We start from the raw sequence: 19,537 nt of genomic DNA, 5'->3' as shown, positions 1-19,537 counted from the left end.
AAACCTGAGGTAGTCACAACCTTCATAAAAAGACACTTAAATATGACTCTATAACAAAATTCACATGCATGACATCATTTGTATATTGAAATATATTGAAAAAGAAGAATTAGCCTCACATTACATAATAATTTCTGGAAAAAGGAGGGAAAATGGTTGTAGTGATAGTAACATGCATATGTAAAATGTTTTTTTAATTATTAGTTTCCACTAGTTTTCAAAGTTTAAGCAAATATTATAATATTTGTGTGCAACTACACATATTAAACTGCACTAAATAGCCTCCTCTTAGCCTATTTCCACCATATGGGATCCCAAATTAGGTTTCATGAATAATAAACAGTGCAATGAGAATAAGGTCACAGTGAAGCACTGACACATGAGCGACCTTTATGCTGTATCTGATGAAGTCTTACAAAAAATGTCATATTGACTTGCAAGAGAAAACGCTTGTCTCCTTATTAGCCTCGGTTCCTGGAGGGCTGTTATTACTCTTATCTTGTCTTCACACCTCCTCCTCCTCACTGACGCACCTCTCTGAGCTCTGTCTATGGCCAAGAAGCGCGCTCCCGACGGCGCGCGCTCCCCCCCGCCGTCGACACAGTAAACGGGTGTCGGCGTGAACGTCGCTGAGCTGTGAATGGACATTAATAGGGAATGTAATGTTCTTCTCCCACTGCCTGCTTGCTTCTATCATTTAATCTCTGCAGCGGAAGCCGGGTAAGTTCATATTTTTTGCAGGCTGCACATTTATTAAGAGACAGGCTGTCATGCAGTTTCTGAAATCAAGGACCGAAATTGGGAAGTAGTTTCCAGACAGGCGCTTTATGTGATATGTGCACATTGGGATTAATTGTTATGACATAAATGTGCAGGTGTCATCTTAATTGGCTTTTAAATGTTGCACCCATTTACGTTGCCTCTGCACATTTAAAGATCTAAGCAGAGCACCCACTTTGCCTTCACCTTTGTGCTGAACATAACTATTTTCATGCATGTAATAAGATAAAGTCAGGGCTGGATGATCACTTGGACTTCAGCGTTATGTTTCTGTGCATCTGTGGCTTTCTACAGTTTTTAATAATGTGTCTGTGGAGATGGATCCAATCACTTTTTTGATTACTGTACATGATGAGAGGGAATTTTTTTCATTATGTAAGAGAGAAAATACAATATAAATATAGCTGCAAGTGGTACAGAGTAATTTGTATGCACTGACTATTGCCAGAATCTTTACCAGACCTGGCTCATCAAGAGGGAGTAATAACGAGGAGATTCCTCTTCTTCTGGAGGGTTGGTCTCAAAGCAAACGCTCTTCACTGCCTGCAGTGTGTGTTTGCGTATGTCCAGTATGTCCACGTTCTGTATGTGCTCAAAATGAACTTCACATCCGTTGTAGACTTTATTAAAAGTAAGCAATGTGCCCTCTGAGGACCCGATGAAATCCACCCAGGAATCTCTTTTTGCTGCAATGAAATGGCTCTTTGACCGTCAGCGGGTCCACTTGGGGAGCTCTCTTGGACCAACCCATGGAAGATCAAACCCACAACATTATATGAAGTGTGATCAAGAAGGATGGTGTGTGCGGTGGAGATAATATGAGAAAGAGAGAGCATTGCATGCAAGAGGAGTGTGTGTGTATGTGTGTGTGTGTGTGTTGCAGCGTTTGTGCAGGATTCAGGCGGATTGGGTTGGTGTGATGGAGAGACAGTGAGGATTGTGAGGACAGTTAATAGAAATTGCGGGTCCGTGACGGGATGTTGGTCTTTGGCACAAAAGTTGAACATGCTACACGCCCATCCGCCAGAGCAAACCTTTCTACCTCACTACATACTGTAAAGGAAACAACAATTTCTGCATTGGCACTGCTCACTGATATTGGATACACCTACGGACATACCTCTCAGGATACTAGGCTGGCCCGTGCATGCCCACCCTGCAAAGTCATGCAAATGTATAATGGACACTAGTGATGGGTAGCAGAGTCAAATGAAGGACACATTGTGGCTGCTGATGATATGAGGCCATGGAGGAGTGGGCATTCAGTGGAGCTCCTGTAGCACCCTGCCAACAGGGTATGTGATTATAGGGGTATATGGGTATAACAGGGTATATGGGAATCCACCAATCCTACTTTTGGTCGACTGATACTGATGCTGATTCTTGGCTTTTGACTGATACCAATCTGATACCAGTGGTCTTTTTTTCCATTTGAATGGAAGTGGAGCATTCCATTAGGTTTTATTTGAGACTGTAGCTACAGATGGCTTCTTAAAGCCCCCCTCCAATCAGAAATGGGGTTTTCTTCTGATTATGCCCCCTAAAATGTCTGTCTCTGACTAAATTGACTTGTATCTATGCAAAGTTTGTCACTAGAGAAGTGTTTTCACATTCCTCTACTGAGAAGGCTGATGTCTGTATTCAAATGTACATGCAAGCTACACCAGGTATGTCACTAATACAAAAGCTGATCACTTTCTAATAGGAAAATGCATATTGACAGGGGAACAGACTTTGACACGACTTGTCAGTACAGAGAGCGATACTTTGCATTAGCATAGACAAAGTTTTGACAGCAAACATGGTAGACTGTGCAGTTTTTGGGTGTAAACCCGACCCTTGAGCTTTCTTCCACTATCTAACAAAAACCATCTTGTAGCAGATATACAGTACAGGCCAAAAGTTTGGACACACCTTCTCATTCAATGCGTTTTCTTTATTTTCATGACTATTTACATTGTAGATTCTCACTGAAGGCATCAAAACTATAAATGAACACATGTGGAGTTATGTACTTAACAAAAAAAGGTGAAATAACCGAAAACATGTTTTATATTCTAGTTTCTTCAAAATAGCCACCCTTTGCTCTGATTACTGCTTTGCACACTCTTGGCATTCTCTCGATGAGCTTCAAGAGGTAGTCACCTGAAATGGTTTCCACTTCACAGGTGTGCCTTATCAGGGTTAATTAGTGGAATTTCTTGCTTTATCGATGGGGTTGGGACCATCAGTTGTGTTGTGCAGAAGTCAGGTTAATACACAGCTGACAGCCCTATTGGACAACTGTTAAAATTGATATTATGGCAAGAACCAATCAGCTAACTAAAGAAAAACGAGTGGCCATCATTACTTTAAGAAATGAAGGTCAGTCAGTCCGGAAAATTGCAAAAACTTTAAATGTGTCCCCAAGTGGAGTCGCAAAAACCATCAAGCGCTACAACGAAACTGGCACACATGAGGACCGACCCAGGAAAGGAAGACCAAGAGTCACCTCTGCTTCTGAGGATAAGTTCATCCGAGTCACCAGCCTCAGAAATGGCAAGTTAACAGCAGCTCAGATCAGAGACCAGATGAATGCCACACAGAGTTCTAGCAGCAGACCCATCTCTAGAACAACTGTTAAGAGGAGACTGCGCGAATCAGGCCTTCATGGTCAAATAGCTGCTAGGAAACCACTGCTAAGGAGAGGCAACAAGCAGAAGAGATTTGTTTGGGCCAAGAAACACAAGGAATGGACATTAGACCAGTGGAAATCTGTGCTTTGGTCTGATGAGTCCAAATTTGAGATCTTTGGTTCCAACCGCCGTGTCTTTGTGAGATGCAGAAAAGGTGAACGGATGGATTCCACATGCCTGGTTCCCACTGTGAAGCATGGAGGAGGAGGTGTGATGGTGTGGGGGTGTTTTGCTGGTGACACTGTTGGGGATTTATTCAAAATTGAAGGCACACTGAACCAGCATGGCTACCACAGCATCCTGCAGCGACATGCCATCCCATCCGGTTTGCGTTTAGTTGGACGATCATTTATTTTTCAACAGGACAATGACCCCAAACACACCTCCAGGCTGTGTAAGGGCTATTTGACCAAGAAGGAGAGTGATGGAGTGCTGCGGCAGATGACCTGGCCTCCACAGTCACCGGACCTGAACCCAATCCAGATGGTTTGGGGTGAGCTGGACCGCAGAGTGAAGGCAAAGGGGCCAACAAGTACTAAACACCTCTGGGAACTCCTTCAAGACTGTTGGAAAACCATTTCAGGTGACTACCTCTTGAAGCTCATGGAGAGAATGCCAAGAGTGTGCAAAGCAGTAATCAGAGCAAAGGGTGGCTATTTTGAAGAAACTAGAATATAAAACATGTTTTCAGTTATTTCACCTTTTTTTGTTAAGTACATAACTCCACATGTGTTCATTCATAGTTTTGATGCCTTCAGTGAGAATCTACAATGTAAATAGTCATGAAAATAAAGAAAACGCATTGAATGAGAAGGTGTGTCCAAACTTTTGGCCTGTACTGTATATATATATAATTATTAACACTGTTTCAGCCAGAGACAGTTAGCCTACAAGCTAACAAACAACATAGGCCCCGTTTACACTGCCAGATTTTTGGGGTCTGCCCATTGGTCCGACATCCCATTCTTCCGACCATATGAAACCCATTGTTCCGAAGTCCCGTTGTTCCGAAATCATCATGATGCCCTGTGGTTAAGGTCTGGTTAGATTTAGGCACAAAAACCACTTGGTTAGGGTCAGGAAAAGATCATGGTGTGGGTTAAAATGAAAAAGAAAGTGACAAACACATAAGCCGTGAGCCTGCTCCTCCTCCAGCCTTTCCCAGCTGACCCAGAGCCGGTCGCAGCGCACCATCAAGGCAGAAATACGCCCGCCGGGAGCCGTTCAGCACCACGGAGAGCTTCCCACACAACCCGAACCCCAGAGTTAATAACAGGAGGTTATGGTGTTTCATTCTCTCCTCTCTATGACACTTGTATCTCGACCAGTAGCCTACTTTTGTTGCGTTTGCTGATCCTCTATGGTACACAAATACAGTATAGCCTAGTATAATCACATATCAGAACAACGGGACGTCGGACTAATGAGAGGTCGGAACAATGAGAGGTCGGAACAATGCTACTGCACCAGATTTTCGGCGAATGTTGGCAGCAAGCTGTGAGTGCTTAGACACACAGAGCTGGATTGGTGAGTTGATCCGAGGTGTCCAATTTTATGCCTCATTGGGCAGACATTTTAACGGAACCTTTTTGGCCACGGGAGGAGCTGTTGATGACTTGTGGGAGGAGGTGTTGATGACGCCGCAAGTGCGACCCACTGGTGGTGGACTAACTGGAAACAGCTGATAGCAGAAATTAGCGAGCAGCTAGTAGCAGGAGGGAAACGTAAACCTGAAAGATACTGTAAAGATGAGCAACTGGGGAGACAAGGAATTGCGCGCCCTCCTTGCCCTCGCAAACAGAGAGGCCATTAACGGTCAAATGACAGGAACGGTGAAGGACGGGCCAACTTACGAGAGAATCGCCAAAGGACTGACCAGCCACAGCTTCCCTCCCACGTCACTGTTTACGTCACATGCTGAGCTACACGTTTTGTTACTTGCTCACGCCCCCACTCTGTATGAACAAAAGTGGGCAGGCGTCATTTTGCCGCACTCCCAGATTTTGCTTTTATACTGCCAATGCTGAAAGAAGACTGATTGGGCTTTCCTGCAAATTTGCACAATTCCTATTTTAAAAGGGCTATAGACAAGTAAAACACTACACTTTAAAACCATTCTGATATGTCTGATAGTCGCCGATTTTGGTGCACAACCGACTCCTCATCTGGGTCTGAATGAGACTACTGCCAACATGTATGGCTGCATCTCTGGGATGTTTCCTTTAACGCCACAGAACAAAAGAATACTTCGCACATCTATTTCCAGACAGGTGCGTAGGAGAGGGACGAGCAGAGCACAACTTGTAAAAAAAAACACCAACTCCCGCACACTGTCTAACATGCAAAAATAATGATTTCTTCCTCTCAACGCCAACACTAGCCATCTTGATGCGCATTGCTAGTTCAGTGGTCAGCCTGGCGTGAACAGCGGTAGAGAAAACCTACCACAAGCAGCGGTGATGGGTGGGGCGGAGATAGAATTTCTCAGTTGGGGTGAAAGAGTAGATCTGCTCCCCAGTTTTACTTTTAACTATTACATGGCAAAACTATGTTAAAAAAATATTAGTACTAAATATTAGTAAATATTACTTTGAAATGTGTCTGGAAGGGGACGTTAGCTATAAGAGGAGACCTCAGTAGGCCAAATAGTGCCGATACCAATCCATCATTTGTATTCATTTACATACATGTACCCTTAATGATCAGATAAATGTACCTTGTTTGCCTTGTCCTTATTTGTATTTCAATTAACCTGTACCCCTTCCTTGTTTGTGCTCTTATTTGCTTCTCCAAGCACTTTATTTCCCTTAGGGGATCACTCAACCTTAATATCTCTTAAGCTGACACATTTGATGTCAGCCAATTGCAATGAAACAGTATTAGTGGCCATTTTATCGAGGGAACTTTGCAAGCTTACATTTCAGAGCTGCACTACCTTCACAGCTCTAATAGTAATAATAATCATTTATACTCCTTAAAAAAGGTTACACAGTGCTTTGCAAAACATACGGCACAAGCAATGAAAATAGAGGCAAAAGCAAAGAGAAGCAATAACAACAATCATGAAACACAGAGAGAATAAAAGACAGTTTAGCAAACAGCAAGTGGAAAACATTAAAAAAGCAAGGGTGCAACAGTAACAACAGAAACACAAGCATTCACAAAAGCTCTCCACTCCACTAATTCTCCCGGAGTGCATCAGGGTCATCCAGGTGAGAAAAGATAAAAGCATCCTTACAACTTTATTTGAATCTGCATATGGCATCAATATTTGCACACCATTGACGCCAAAGGTGGGAGGTAAAATATGAATATGAGAAATCCTGGGAGGTGATTTTAGTGAACTTTACACAGCAGGCTTTTTACCAATGTATGCGAAAGGCACAGGAGAGAGACAAAAACAAAAAGCCAATGCCTCTACTGAAATTAACTGGGTGTTGTGTTATTGCATTATGAATATTTCACAAACTTTGACCAGTGAATTATAACCTGTGACAGCCAACTGGCAAACAAAGTACTGTAGCTGAGCCAATTTGAAGGTGTAGGGAACATGGCTGCTTGTTTTTTACAATGACATTAAGTAAGTGTTTCCCCTCTGTTTATTCTGTACAGGAGTGGTGCGCTCGGGTACATTTATTTTGTTTATAGCCTGGTGGATCTAAGTGGTGAACTGAAAGTTTATTGATCTGAAAGAACACTAAAAGGTTTATAATATCTGCAGTTTGTACGGCTGCTAGATGGACAACCTACACAGCTCCATATTTTTAATTAGGCCCACTGTTTGTGTTTTTATACCGCTGGTTTTGCTCATACCGCTGTAAGCTATTTGCACTACCAATGATATCAAAGAATGCAACCAACCTCAAAGTAGAGGGCGTATGTGCTTTGATTGGATGGGAGCGCTTGTTTGCTGGTGTTTACTCTTAAATGTAAGTTTTTCTTTGCCTTTGACAGAGCTGTCTTTACCTCATAATATAATTTGATTACGACAAAAGTAGTTTTGTGTGGCTGAAATGCTCTTATAGTCCTACCACGTAAATTAGATTGATGAGACAAGTACTTTTTTGTGAAAACCTTGGCTTGTGTAAGCTCTTGTTGTCTTGCTATTTTCCCCTGGCTACTAACAAAGCCCAGGCAGATGTCTGATGTACAGCTTTTCACTGACATGTCACAGAGGCGAGACCCTCAATCAAAATCTGTCTGCATCTTACCTATTCATGCCTGACAATGAAAATAGTTCTTTTTGAGCTCTCCCTCTCCTTTATGTGCCTGCTGGCACAGCTTATTTTGAAAGTAACTGCATAAATGCTTCTCAGCTACCTTTAAAGGCCCATAGCCTTCAGGAATCAATGTTTAATTAATTGTCACCAATCCATGACAGATGAGAATTCAAATTAGAGGTTCTTATGCCAACGTTAGCTGCCAAAACTATGCAAATGCTAGACAGCTCTTACTGTTTTTTCATGGATCTTTGAAGACGTTTGAGGGGTCTTCAAAACCAAGACAGCATAGAGCGAACATACCGGCACACGACCATAGGGATTCTTGTGTGTGTGTCAGTGTGTGTTCGTGAGGCCCCATGCACACCAACAGAGTGAGAGACAGATGGAGAGAGCACCTATTTGCCTGCTGTTGGCTTGTTAGTGGAAATAATTTTAGGATTATACAATAACTGATGTTGTAAGGGGGAACTACTACCTTACTTTAACAAACCTGTAGGGGCTGAAGTAGACATGAAGTGACCCTCCATCAAATGGCTACATCTAATAGAGTGTCCCCTGACTGGTCTCTCCCCATGGCCTCTTACAGGAAATTGAATCCTAATGGAACAAGAGTAAAAGCATAAAGCACCTCTAGCGGCACCTAGAGGCTCAGTGTCCATTCAATTTCACAAATCAGTGGTGTTGCGTGGAATCAGCAGCATACCGTACGTACATTTTCATTTGTCTTACAGCCTTACCAGTGGTGGGTTAAAGATGCAAAGTTTGACTTGAGGTTGGAATGGAGAGAAGGCCATTTTGTTGTACATATCTATCCATCCATCCATCCATACTATCTATACCCGCCTATCCTCTTTCCTAATAACATCACAGCAATCTTGTTTGTTTTTTGTTCATTTTCCCTCTGCTACATTTTTTTCCCTCTTGTCATGCACACTTACCCTGCGATAAGTGGCAAATCTTCCTAGAGGTGGCATAGACGGCCACCGGGGGCACCATTGAGAGGGGGGTGGCAGGGGAAGCTTTCCTAGGGTGCTGAATGTTCTAGGTCTCACACTGCCTGGGATGGCTCCACAACCTGGGAACTACTGATCTATCATCATTAAAACCAATGGTATATTCAATTGCTCCCCTTCAACTCATAAAGCAACCCAGTCTCATTCCGAAGTTGTCGCAGTCCGGTGCTTGGGCAGTGACTTGTGGCATCAGACACCATGAAAAAAGGCGTCCTTTAATAGACGGCTGGTTGCCGTTAACAGTGCTTGGCGGCATCAGAGGGAAACGTGGCAGGACAAGAACGAAAGTTAAGAGGACGAAAGTCTGAGTGGGGCAGGTGGGAGGGGTGATTGGTGGGTCCAACAAACACAGATCTTAACCTGGGAGAGATTATAAAGCCAAACCCTATTCCTTTTTCCTAAACCCAAAATCCAACCATGTGCGTTAGTTGTTGAAGGAAAAAAAAAAAGTCGATTCGCAGTTTTGTACCAATGTAGTGTGTCTATTTTTCTGGACCAAACATTGATATGTGACGAGGTCGGAGATAGAATGTGTTGTTAAAGTCAAACATTCATTAATTAATATGTTGTTTTTCAGCAGAACTACATAGTTTGTCTGTGCTTTACAAGGGTTTGGTCAGGTTGGTTGGAGCTTGGTTAGGTTTAGGGAAACATTGTGGTTTGGGTTAAAATTACTTCTTTGTCAAAGGGATAGTGCACCCAAAAAGGAAAATTCAGCCATTATCTACTCACCCATATGCCGGAGGCTCAGGTGAAGTTTTAGAGTCCTCACATCCCTTGCGGAGATTCCAGGGGGGAGTGGGTAGCAACACAACTCCACCTAATGCAGGCTGTGGTGCACAGAGAAGCAGTTAGAGCCACAGGCTACAATGAGGCTATAAACAGAGTTCAAGTGACGTTTTTCCAAACAACTTTTTATGTTGGGGCTTCAGAACACTTGGATCACTATGGACGAGCAGTATGGAGATATTTTGTGGTTTCAGTTATGTGTTTTTGGACGTTTTAATCTGGGGTGCTGTCAGCCTCCATTAGGTGGAGTTGTGCTGCTACCCACTCCCCCTTGGGATCACTGCAAGGGATGTGAGGACACTTCACCTGAGCCTCCATCGGCATACGGGTGAGTAGATAATGGCTGAATTTTCATTTTTGGGTGCACTATCCCTTTAAGGTTAGGGGACCTCTTACTTTAAAAAAAGGTCACTTGAAACAGAAATTGAACAGCTTGGCCCCATGTTGAAGTACAATATTTTGTTAACCCATTAATCCACCCTGACATCCTCACCACATAGACTTTTGTCACCTCCTTTGCTCCCATCATAATTACTATGGCCACTAGAGGGCTTTCTCACTTTTGTCATTTTATCACTGGTAAACATATGTGGTTTTGGGGCACTTGCAGAAACGACTGATGCTGTCTTTCCTCTTGGGAGCTCTTTTTCCAGTCTATCAACAGGAAGTTTCCCTAAAGCAATAATGCTTTTTTTTCTTTTTTCTTTTTTTCTTTCTTTTTTTTTTTTTTTACTATAAATTAACAGCTTCAAAATCCTTTTAATAGGGAGAATGGCTCCTGTTTTGTTGCTTCTCTGTTGCTTTAAACGATACAGCTACTTCATGTCTTTATTATTATCAACAAATCCTGTGACATTAATTAAACCCACTTATCAGGGTTGTCTGTGTCTCCACGGCTTTATGCAGCTCATGTCTCAGTGCCATAGCCGTCCATTGATTTCCAATGTAATACCACGTGATTAACAACATGTCCAAGCTGGTAGCAAGAACAAACAGCAGCAGTTAAGTTGTCCATATTTACATCCTGCAATTGCTTTCCCATCTGTTAAGTTCTGATGTATTTATCAACTAGAATCACTGCCTTAGAGTTGCATGCCTCTATTAACCAGTCAAGGTGCGGTTACAGTTTACATCAAGGTCTGCCCAGACATGACATATGACTGTTATGACAGTTCACAATGCTTCAAATGTGGATGTACGGTAAAAAAGCTGCATATTCCAAAACATGGATGCTTCACATACATCTTCAACCCGGCAGCACAGAAGATCTTTACAAGCACCACAGTTTCAAGATGGGCACCCAAAACTAGAGTCATCAATTCAGGATATGATCAAATGCCTCTCCTTTTGTTCCCGAGTTATGACGTTGAGTAATGACCAGAGAAGTGTTTTTGCAGAAAATTATGATGTCACAGTTAAGCTGACCTTTGACATTTTGAATGTAAAATGTCATCACTTATTCATTTTATTCTATTAGATATTTGTGTGAAATGTTGTCCTAATTAGCATATGAATTCTTGAGTTATGGCCATTAACATGTTTTGTGAGGTCACAGTGACCTTTGGCTTTTGACCACCAAATTTTAATCTATCCATCCATGAGTCCAAGTGAGTGTTTTTGCCAAATTTCATGAAATTCCCTCTATGTGTTCTTCAGATGTTGCATTTACGAGAATAAATGATGGATGCATGGTCACAGTGACCTTGACCTTTAATCTTTGACCACCAAAATGTAATCCATTTATCGCTGAGTCTAAGTGGACATTTGTGCCAATTTGAAGAAATTCCCTCAGGATGTTCCTGCAATATTGCGTTTATAAGAGTAAGATGGATGTGAGATCACAGTGAGACGAATGGACAACCTGCAAACATAATGCCTCTGGCCATGACTGTTGGAGGCACGGTGGCATAAAAATAGATCGCTATTAGAACCAAATACAAGCACAAAGTGGCTTGTTTTCTAAGCCAGCCACATTTTTAAGTTTTCTAAGTCCAAGCCTATGTGCATGCTCTTCTCTGCAGCTTTTGAAGGACAGACAGACTGACCAATCAACATCACATTCCTTCAAGCTGAGTTGCTATGGCAAAAAAAAAAAAAAAAAAAAAAAAAAATCAGTTGTCAGAACAGAATTAGCAGCAGGGCCATGTACATCATTCACTCTGCCTACATGCAGCATATGCTTTTATGTAAAATAGCTATTAAAATAGGATCCACACAAAGGACTCATCTCAGAGCGTCTGCCATTATCACAAACTTGACATCTATGAAAGCTGATGGTTGAAATTCCACCTCTTTGCTTTCATTATTAAACACGAAAAATGTCTGTACTCATTTTCCCGCACATATATTAGCCTGATGCTTCAAAGAGATGAAAAGGTAGATTTTTTCCTTCTTTGTGTGATTTTGATTACTTTTATGCTTGTGCTGATTTTTGAGCACGCACTGCCATTTCTGCAACCTCAAAACATTGAACACTTATTTGCTGAATGTGTGGGATAAGTCAAAGATCAAAGCTAATATGTTGGGTTATTGCAATGTGAATTTGGGATCCACACATCACTCAGGAGTGCAATGTAGCAAGCCCAGCCTTGAATGATAGATAGTGTAAGCGATGCACACAAAGGCTAACAGGTCTGAATTCCCCAGTGGCTCTGTGTAGTTTGGGTTAAGAACGACTTCCATTTATTAATTTCCTCTGCTTGTAACCCCTATTTCACTTCAGTTTCAGCTGGGGACTGGTACACAACTTATGTGTCAATTCACCAGTTCTTCATCAACCATTGAATACATTCTGAAAGCTTGATAAATGAGCAGTACTTGATCTCATGTTGCAAAAGTGATGCGCCCAGTTTTAGTGCCTCAACTGATTTGCACGTGTAAGAGTCTTTAGTCTTTCCAAAAAAAAAAAAAAAAAAAAGGATTTAAATGTGCCGCACTTATTCATCACTCATCCCATGAGGATTTGCATTGACCTCAACAACTTATTCCAGATACTTTCAAAACTTTGTATGTGTGGGAGGGTAGTAGATGCAGGCAGTATGATGTGTTCCAGAGAGTTTGTGTGTTTAAGAAGTTCTCACAATGTGCACCACATCTCTTTCTTTCTACATTCTGTATGAGTATGTACAAAAACACAATAAGTTCCTATGTTGTGTGTTGTGGAGGGATCAATGTGTATAGAAGACACACAAAGATTTAAATGAACATTTGGTACTTCCATCTAGCTGTTGTGTTCCTCAAAAAGTAGTCTGTTTTCTGCCATAGTATATCTCCTGTAAGCTTGCCCCCTGATCTTTATTGGCCCAGTTTTATTGCTCTCTTAATCTATACTGGAAAGGAGTCCAACTCATATAGTGCATCCTCAGAAGTGGTCTGGAAACCCCTTGGCTCAATAGCAAATCCTCTGGATGTTGTTCTGATATAATGGCAAGACACTTTTATTTGAACACGGCTATAAACAATCTTCTGTTTATATGTCTCTGTGCCTGCGACAGTCGTGGCTGAAGGCATTATGTTTTCAGGCTGCCCATCCGTCCATCCATCTGTCGGTTCATATGTCCGTACGTTTGAATGTACATCCCATTCTCTTGAACGCAGTATCTCAGGAACACTTGAAGGGCTTGTCAAATCTAGCACAAATGTCCACTTGAACTCAAGGATGATTTGATTGTGGTGGTGAAAGGTTACTGTGACCTCACAAAACGTCTTTGGCCATAACTCAAGAATTCACATGCTTACTATGACTAAATTTCACACAAATGTCTAACAGGATAAAATGAAGTGATGACATTTTATATCCAAAAGGTCAAAAGTCAACTTAGTCAAATTCACTGTGACATCATAATGTTCTGCATAAAACACTGGCCATTACTCAATGCCATATCTCAGGAACAGAAGGGGAGATTTGTGTGGATACTGAATAGTTGATGCTAATTTTGGGTGACCATCTGAGGCTGTGGTGATTGTATATATTGTGTATGCTGTCAGGGTAAAGATGTATATGAAGCATCCATGTTCTGACAAAAAATACACTCTATACCTTTTATTAAATTTCTTCGAAGTCTTAACTGCATACATTATGTAAGTCTGGGCAGACATGGATGTAAACTGCAACTTGACTGGCTGGCAGAGGTATACAACCGCGAGACAGTTATTGTAGTTGGTATTGTAATCTGCCGATGAACTATAGAAAATTCAGTTTATGAAATCTTTTGAAAGCTTTGGCTTAGGTTTGGAATGTTTAAATGACAATCCAAGGCACTGCTGCAATGTCTTGGCCAGGAATTTAATAAACTAATTACGTCTTGGTTTGGGTCGAGGTAATGGACGAAATGCTTGCCTGACATCATTCAACAATTGGGAAATGAGATTTCTGTCCACTGGGCTGGGTTGGTCAAGGTTTGGTTTACAAGAAGCATCCATTAACTGACTTCCTCTTCGCCTTCATTACAATTAAACTAATCAAATATAATTGCCAAAATCATTTTAGAGGAATCTGTAATTGGTTTAAATTTGAGTGTAGGGTGTTGAGTGTAGTATTATGACGTAATCTTGTTGTAAAATCCCCAAGTTCTTTCATTTCAGCAAGGTTTTATGTGCAGAAACCCAGAAACAATTGTTAAATAAAGAGTTAAATAAAGTTAGGTAAAGGAGCAACAGGAATATGAAATATAACAGGTAATGCTTTGCATGTTTCCTGTATCTCCACACTATATCTTGGCTACGCAACATGATCAGATAAAATACAGAAAAAATGTTACAGTGAAAGCCACAGTCAATTATCGATACTTGCTGCTGTTTTTTAAGCTAACACTACATTCAAATCACAAGCTGTTACATGGTATAGCAGTCACGCTTCAGGTCACTACCAGTTTACTGATTTAAGGTACTACTACCTTAATGGGTTATTTTAATTTATGCGTTACGCATAAAGACACATCCATATTTTATGTACCACCATAATGCTCATCTGTAGTCACCTTATAGTTCTATGGAAGCCCACTGGGGACTTTATTAAAATGATAATGTCAACTTGATAATGAATGAATAATGAATTATAATGTTTCCACATTTGAACATATCTACATACTTAAATTAACACTTGCATTTTGTCCAGTGTACAGAGAGGCAGACCTTTAGAAATTAAATGCCAAACAGCTTGTCCATTTTCATTTTAATAAGGTCACAGAATGCTCATATGTATGTGAAAATATAGATGCAAATTGCAATATTACATTTTCATCTAAATTTGTACTAGCACACAGATGGGTGTCAAAGTAAGGGAAAGCCAACATTAAGTGTCTTTGTCGGTGTCAATACTACTTTATGGCACCAGAACAGGTTCAGTGTTCCTTAGCATTGATTCTACAAGTCTCTGGAGCTCCACCGGAGGGATGACCACCATTTTCTCAAAAGATAATCTCTCATTTGGTATTTTGATGATAGTGTCGGTCCAAATCTCTCTTAGGTATTTAACTGGGTGGAGATCTGGTGATCTGCCAAGGCCAAAACATCTGATTTACACCATTTTAATACTCATCAAACCATTCAGTAACCCCTCATGCCCTATGGATGAGGGCATTGTCATCCTGTAAGAGTCCACTCCCATCAGAACAGAACATGACTCAGAACAACTTTGTATTGATTTGCTGTGACCCTTCAGTGTAGAGCCCTGTTTCCACCAAACTCTTTTGGTATAGTACCTTTGGAGCCAAAAGTAACCCTTCAGAAATGGTACCTAGACCGTAGCGTTTCCACTACAAACAGTACCCTTAAATGTGGGCGGAGTTGTTGTCACTCACTGCTCCGTCCAGCACTCACTGTGTTTCCTCATTATCAGTGACACAGCTGGAAGTTTGCACCTTGTTTATTGTCCACAGAAGAGGTTGCATACCAACATTTTCAGAACAAATAAAACAGGCTGCAGTGAGAGTCTCCCTCAGTGGGATATTTAAGAATAGCGGGATTGTGCATTTAGTCCTTCTAAGGCAAGCTCAGGGGTTTAGTGTTGCCGTAGCCCAACGCTGAGGTGTGTGAGGATTAGAATATATGCATTTCACATAACCCGGCCGAAATTTATAAATATAAAACCTTGCAGATCGACTCACTACTAAAAGTGTATGTCACATAAAAACTAAAGTGATGGTCAAAGTTGTTACATTGAGTGACATTACAAGTTAACATTCCACCTTAAAAGTTGCCGGCAGTCGACGCAGTGAATTAAGTTATGCTTTTCTCTGACTCCGGCTGCTCCAAGAGGCAGCAAAACATCCGTTTATTAAGTAGTTATAGTTTATTAAAAACCCTCCATGGTATGAAAAGTCATTACATGAACCTCAAAACCAGCCACAACTCAGCCCTGAGCAGAGTGACCGTCCTCTATTGACCAATCAACAGACTGCAGTGTTCACAGCTCCACCTTTTAGTACCAGATTTGTGTGCTAGGCACCCCAACAGAGGGGGGACCAAAAAGTAGGGGTGGTATGACACAGTTCCATTGGTATCATCCACAACTTTTCACAGTGGAAATGGAAAAAAAGCGTACTGAACTAAACTGAACCGTACCGTACTGCTCAGTTAAAACAGGGCTTAAGGGGACTAGTGGACCCAAAGCGTGCCAGAAAAATGCCCTCCTGCAACATAACAGAGCCATCGGATCCCCTCTCTGGGTCAGGCATTCAAGTTTTTCCTTTGTCACCTGTCTGTATGTGGAAAATAACAATGCTTTTCTGGGATTACATTCTCATTGTCAAGTTGACATTATCATTTTAATTAAGTCCCCCATGGGCTCCCATAGCATGTTAGTAGTGAGCTGAGTAAAGGCTAATGGACCGACTGAAAAAAATAGTAATGAAAGCCCTTAATCTCAACACTTGATAATGTAATTCAATTGGTGATTTGTAATGTATTCAAACCCTGCAGCTATGTTAAAGTCACTCTCAAGCTTATTTAAATTATTAAGCTGCATGCTGCTACACTCAAATCCTTTCCTCTCACCTTGCAGGTTTTAATCACTCATCTGCTTCCAACAGTGGAGAGCATGCAGCTTGAGTCAGCAGCACATCAGAAGGAAATTCAGTCATGTAATTTATCTTTTGAGGTTTTATAATGTCTTTCAATGAACATGTTACTAATACTACATGCTATAAAGCAAAAATCCCTTTGCTTCAAGTCCTCCTCAGTTCTTCTCTCACACACAGAGATCCACCTTGAACAATCATATACAGAGAGTGTGCCAAGGAACTACTTGTTTTATTCTCTTTTTTTTTATTTATCACAGTTTCTATGCTGCATTAGTACATTTTCCAACATCACCTTAATTGAAACATTTTGTACCAGAATGAGAGTGAGCCAGTATAACCTTGATCTGCACCAAACAACTGCAAGGAGACTTACTGAATAGATAAGGCTGTTTCCAAGCAAACTCTACTGCAGTACAGTGAACTGTGCTCCAGCCAATTATGTGACAAAGTTATGTTATTATATGGTAGTGCTGTTGATGCAATCAAGGACAACCCGGCTTACTTAGAAATCCGAGTTCAGTGATGAACAGCAAACTTTTTAATTCATCTAAATTCACATTCTCATATGTGTTGATAGAACAAGACGGCAGTGGTGGGACAAAAGAGGGCACGCAATTAAAGGACAGAGTAACAAGGAAAATTGCATTTCCGCATGAATTATGTTTTGTTTTTTGTTTTTTCACACAGACAGTCAGTTTAGCCGTTTGCTTCATTGCCTCCACCCAGTCCATTTTCATTAAGATGCACTCGTTACAGTGTAACTCTTGTGGAAATAAGTGAACATTGGCAGAGGATATTAGCTCCTGCTGGTTTGAGGAACTGTGCATGAGGTGCAATGATTTTGCCAGAATTAAGGCTAATTATGTGTGCATGTGAGTGTGTTTGGGTGTTGTTTATGTTGTTTTCACATAATGCATAAAGCATTTTTAAATGACGCTAAATGTTAAGTATTCACATATAGTTATGTAACAATCCTTTTATAATCCTCACATATTTAGTTAACATACATTAGCAGTGTATTCATCGGACTGTACTGGTTTCTGTACAAATTCATTGTCCAGGTGATTGTCGTCTGAAGTAGCAAAAGCAAATTTCTATGACTTTCCATGATGCAGGGATGTGCAGTGAGGAATATTCTTGATCGATGTTCCACAGGTGTTATTTTTACGTCATGATCAGGTCGGATATTATGCTGAAACTTGACACTGTGCGTGACTTGATAGTAGAGCTGATGGGTAGAGTTTGGGGCACCATCTAAGAAGTAGAGATGCACCGATCCAGCTTTTTCAGTTTCGATACTGATCCCGATGCTGTGGCTTTGAGTATCAGCCAATACCTGATACCAATCCGATACCATGGTACCAGAAAAGACTAGAGGCATCAGGCATTGATGACTACACAGTTCTTTCCTACGATAAAATGAAACAAGATGAAACAGATTAATGCAATGATGAACTATTTATTTTTAACAAAAATAAACAATTGTGCAACAGCAGTTGAAATAGTGTGAAATACCTCCACACAGCAGATTCTCTAGATTTAAAGGGAAAGGATCGTCTCAGATATAGGTTGCATTTTCCGATATCCGATCCATCTATTTTGATGATATCGGGGCCGATATTCAATCCAGCCATCGGATCGTTGCATCCCTACTAAGAAGTGCATGCTAATGTCCAAGGGAGCATCTCAGAATATATGTATCTTTCTAATATTTTAATTGACATTATGAATAAAAAAATAATTCAGTCTGGGCCACCCCCTTGTATATACTCAACGAGTATTTAAAGAAAGACATGCATAACCTCGTGTCACATTTCCACCAAGACCATTAACAGTTACACAGCTTATATTTACGCTCAGTTTTGACTGTCTTTTATTTTAAAGGTGGGGTTCTAATACAAAGTATGTTTTATTGCGTTCTTAATTGCATGATTGGCGGTTACATGATAAATTGTTATATTAGTTTGTGCAAGGCTTGGACAGCTTGTGGTTCCTCCACTTTGCCAAATGTGTTGTGGGGAAGCTTTGACAGGGAATCCGCTGTGTCATTTTGGCACAACGAACCCCCTCAGTACCTTTCTGTGTGAAGAGGAGAGAAAAAGAGAGGAGGAGAAGAAAGGGGTGGGAGGATAGGGCTCAGAATATGAGAGCAGAACAGTTAGGTAGGCATATGCAGAAAGTGACACAGTTGAGGGGTGGTCCTGCTCCTGAAATTCTGCTAGATAGCTTCAATATTTTGACATAACTGTAAGAGTACAGGGTTGCTCACAGCTGTTTTCAGCAGCAACATCTGAAAAACCTACTTCCACTGTACGCTGCCAGCCCAGCGCCCAACAGCTCAGCGCCCAGCAGCCCAGCAGCCCAGCAGCCCAGCAGCTAGCTGTTGAACATGTCTGAGCCGATGGGACTAAAACAGAACAAAAAATGATTCTCACATCTCAGTATTCAGGTAGCCAAAGAACCACTTCACACGGAATCCCAGCAAATACTGAGGCCACTGTTTGAAAGTCCAATCAAGACGTTCCATTAGTGAGTTTTTTTAATCTAGGATGGTTAAGATGTGACCACCTTACTTTGCCTCTGATTGGCTTTCCTTGTATAAACCTAACTAATCAAATGGTCCAAAAATAGTTGCAAAATAAAATCTCTGCCAATTTACAGGACATTACCTTGCCATTCTTCCTGTGTTCTAGCAACATTAAAATGTGACGTCAACACAAACGGGCCTAATCTGCTAAAGTTTATGTACACAGTGTGACTTAAGCAGTTTTACACATCTTAAAAACAGAAAACAGTAAGTCAGATAAGTCTAAAAATGATAAGCCAGTGACTAAAGGCCCTGACACACCAAGCCGACGGTCAGTCGTGGGTCAGTGTGGGTTGTCTGTAAGCATATGTCACCTTAGTCAGGGCAGTGTGTCCTGCTCCGTTGCCCCTCGTTGGCCCCTTTAGCCTTTTTCTTTTTTGGCCTATTTTGGCATGATGAATCTGCGTCAGTGTCGGCGGCGGCAGAACCTGTCAGTGAATGAAATCAC

The 19,537-nt window shown here is 41.2% G+C and overlaps 1 protein-coding gene across 1 annotated transcript in view; it reads left to right on the top strand.

Annotated features, from left to right (window-relative positions):
• The first annotated feature begins 585 nt into the window (after positions 1-585).
• htr1fa (5-hydroxytryptamine (serotonin) receptor 1Fa) overlaps positions 586-19,537 on the top strand; it is a 35,403-nt gene continuing 16,451 nt past the window's right edge. The window contains exon 1 of the mRNA XM_033617116.2: positions 586-720. The gene's annotated coding sequence lies outside the window, so the exon portion shown is untranslated. The remainder of the gene's footprint in view (positions 721-19,537) is intronic.

Source organism: Epinephelus lanceolatus, chromosome 14 (assembly GCF_041903045.1).
Source record: "Epinephelus lanceolatus isolate andai-2023 chromosome 14, ASM4190304v1, whole genome shotgun sequence".
In the NCBI taxonomy this organism is placed as follows: domain Eukaryota; kingdom Metazoa; phylum Chordata; class Actinopteri; order Perciformes; family Serranidae; genus Epinephelus; species Epinephelus lanceolatus.
This window is presented reverse-complemented; position numbering and strand designations above follow the sequence as displayed.